This window comes from Olea europaea, unplaced genomic scaffold (genome assembly GCF_002742605.1).
Source record: "Olea europaea var. sylvestris unplaced genomic scaffold, O_europaea_v1 scaffold1829, whole genome shotgun sequence".
Lineage (NCBI taxonomy): Eukaryota > Viridiplantae > Streptophyta > Magnoliopsida > Lamiales > Oleaceae > Olea > Olea europaea.
The window spans coordinates 27,076-30,760 of record NW_019236053.1 but is presented as its reverse complement, the minus strand read 5'-3'; positions in this window follow the sequence as shown (position 1 = coordinate 30,760).

Sequence of the window (3,685 nt, the reverse complement as noted above, 5' to 3'; positions counted from 1 at the left end):
AAAAAAATTTTTTTTTTTTTTTTTTTTTTTTTTTTTTTTATCGTTAGCATCAAAAACAGCCTTTTCTTTACCGATACACTCTTATGTGGAGCCCAAGTGACCAAAAAGGGTTCAAAAATTACTTTTCTTCTTCTAAAAAATCTCCGCCGAAGAGGGGCATTTTTTTTTTTAATCCGGTTAAAAAAGATGAAGTAGTACTATTGACAAAGATAGAGAGAAAATGCTCCTGCGTAGTGCGAAGAGCCCCGATCCCATTTCAAAAATCTGCATTTTGGTTATGCTCCACAGCCTTCATTTGCTTCATTGGCAATTTCTGGAATTCCACAAACAAACCTACACAAAAATCCCACCATCCTTATGGAATCTATCACGACCATCGTCTCCTTCCCTTATTCTCTCCCAATTTTCTCCTTGCTGTCTCATCTACTTCTCTACTCCCCCCAGAAGTAAGTTACCCAATTTTACCTTTTTGATCCACCCCGTTTTTTTATTATCCTAATTTCTAACACATTTTTTTTGCCTTTTCAAATGACAGGAACGGAGCTGATTTCAAATCGGACTCCAATGAATCCAAATTTATTCCCATTCTCAACAATTGTATTCTCTCTAAGGTATTTATAATTAGGTATCCTCAGCTTTGTATAGTTTTGAAAATAGTAGGGTTATTTGTTGACCCCGGAAATTGGTCCTTCCACGTGACCAACTGAAAGCTACTCTACGTATTCCTCCCTGCGCACAATCAGCGAATAGTTAGGCGCACACGACCGGAACCAGCAGGGGTAGTGGCGACCGTATACACTCCGACGGTCAAGTCAGATTTGGGTGATCGGAACAGTACCCAGGGGTTATGCAAATCAACAATGAAGGGGGAGGAGAAAATATATAAACTTGCTATGGAGTGCTATGTATTAAGAGTTTCATTACCTTTGCCTCTTGCCAAACCTTGGGTATTTATAGGTGGTATGAACCGTTGGATGTGGAACGCGTGTATACATCTGACGGTATGGAGCGTCTGCTCATAGGCGTCAATCAGCCGCGTTTGTAGAGTGGGTGAACAGTTTGTTTCTTCTGATTTGAATTGACATAAAGTTGATAGGTCACATCAACTAGCCTCATGGGTGTCAAATCAATTTAAGCTTTAGGTGCAGGACAAATCTCAAATTGGCGACGGATCTTCTAACCGGGGTCCACTTGATCTCGACCTCGGAGGTGAGACGCTTCGGCAGATAAGTAGTAGGAATCGCTATATCACTTCGGAGAAGCTTCGAAAGGGTCGTTTTCAGGTCGGAATATGTGGTGCTACGCGGGATCCACTTGATCTCGACCTCGAAGGTGAGATGACACTTCGGTATCCGAGGTGTGTATAATCGGAGCGTAACATTATTTTTAATTGGGTATTTAGAATTTAACTGGTAAGTTGTACGATTTTTGAAGATACAAGGATGATATTGGTTTGGTGTTTAGCATTTAACTATGAATTTTTAAGATGAGGGTTATTTTTTGGTTGGGTATTTAGAATTAAATCGATAAGTTGTTAAACCCTTTAAGATGATTTTGATCGGGCATTTAGAATTTAATGGTATTTGTATGAACTTCAAAGATACTTGGTTTAGAATTGGATTTTAATTTTTACTTTTTATAAAATTTGAGGATAAACTCTTCACATAACCATCACCTTTCGGCCATTTTCACAGGCAACTTTAAAAACTCCCATCAGTGTACTCTCCACCTTTTTATGGTTGAATCGATTTAGGTTGGGTAGTTTTTAGGTGAGATTGAGACCGGTAAACTATTTTGGAAAATGGAAATCTCGAATTCCAGGATTTTCTTGTGGTCTCAGTGATACTTCGTGAGTATTCTTAGTTCCAATTGAACCTATTGTTGTCTTCAATGTTGAAACATGAGATCCTTGTCGATTCATTTATGATTTTTAGTTAATTCAGCAAAATTTATTTGAAAAGTAGTGACCTTACTTTTAATTTGACGACAAAAATATTGTGGCGTTTGTATTAAAATTGTTATTTTTGGAGGCATAACAAGGTTTTTCTTTTTTATTTGAGAATTACCTGTGTTACCTCTTTCCAGGTACGACAACTACGTGATCTAGCTTATGCAGAAGAGAATGAGATAAATGGCTTGATTTGATGATTTCGGGTTTGTGTTCCCTGCTTTAAGGACTGCTATATAGATATGATATTGAAGCCACATCTTCAACTACTATTTCTATTCAGGTATTGATTATGACAAATTAATATATCTCATGTTCAGGGAAGTCATCGATTGGAGAAGAGTCAAACTCTGTTCTATGTCTTTAGCAACATTATGTTTTTCATTTTCTATCACCATTAAATCTTGATCATTTTACACTAGCATTTCGTTGGGGAGGATGGGTGGGGTGAGATTAGAGAGCTTGGAAATGGAATTTAGTCGAATAAGGAAATGGAATTTATTCAAATATAAATATCTTAAAAAATAGTAGAGATATTGATTACAAGAAATCTATGCAATTAATAATGTTAGTGTTTCGCGCGGGTTAATTCGCTAACAATTAAAGAGGATCAGACGATTGTGTAAGGGACGAAACCTCTTGAGACAAAGTCCCAAAAAGGGGTGTTCTTTTTATTGGCGATGAACTTTACAATTGGAAACGAAAAACAACGTGCCTCCAAGGGGCGCAAGCACACGAGTTACAGAAAAGGAAACGTTTAAGTCTAAAAGCTAAAGGAATGAAAATTACATATTCTCTGTTCGAGAGTTTTTGATTCGGTCCTTGCTTCTAAGTTCTTTCTCCCTTTTATACTTCATAGGCGATCCCTTTGTGATTAACTGCTCTAAAAAACTGCTTGATCGCCCAATAACTACCCACTTTCTTTGTAATGGCCACTTTGTCATGCAACTGTCTTTTAACTGCTGCCATTATCTTGCATCATTCAACCGCTTTCGATTGAACCCCTTGAGTCGTGGAACGTGATGAAATTACTTTAGCAACTGCCTCAATAACTGCATCATAATGCGTTATGTTTGTTGATACCTTGGGCGACTTGAAGATTTGGGCGAGACTTTGGACGACCGTATGCCACTCTATTCGTTCTGACTCTGAGCGACTTGCAAACTTGGGCGATGGCGTTACCGCACTATTGGGCCCCTTATTTGGGCATTCACCTTGATTCGTTCAATTGGATTTCGTTCTTTGGGCTATCTGATTTGGGGACCCTCCAATTGGACTTTATTCTCTGGGCTGTTCGATTTGGGCTGAATTTTTATGTGTCAACAATTACCCCCCAATATGGCAGAATTAATAATAACTATTGAATTTTGCCATATTCACTTCACGTCTTCAGCAACGTTCACGATCCCCAAAGAATTTTAATCATTGTCTCCTTCTATAACTTGAAAAGGTGCGTCGCTTTGCAAACCCTTATAAACTCCGAACACGCCATTTTACTGCTACGAAATCACGTTTCATATTTCTTACGCATCCTTCGCGATTCACTGTTCATACTTTGCTTCCTTGTTACGTAACTCTGAAAAGCTTCGTTCCTTCTTCAATGGCTGCTTTACAATCCCAAGCTAGCGATTCCTTTAGTTTTGACGACTTTCAGGAACTTCTGAGTCGTTCATACGTAACCCCAAGTTTTCTTGCGCCCGCTGATGTTGGACGTAATGAGTTTTACTTGGGTCCTTT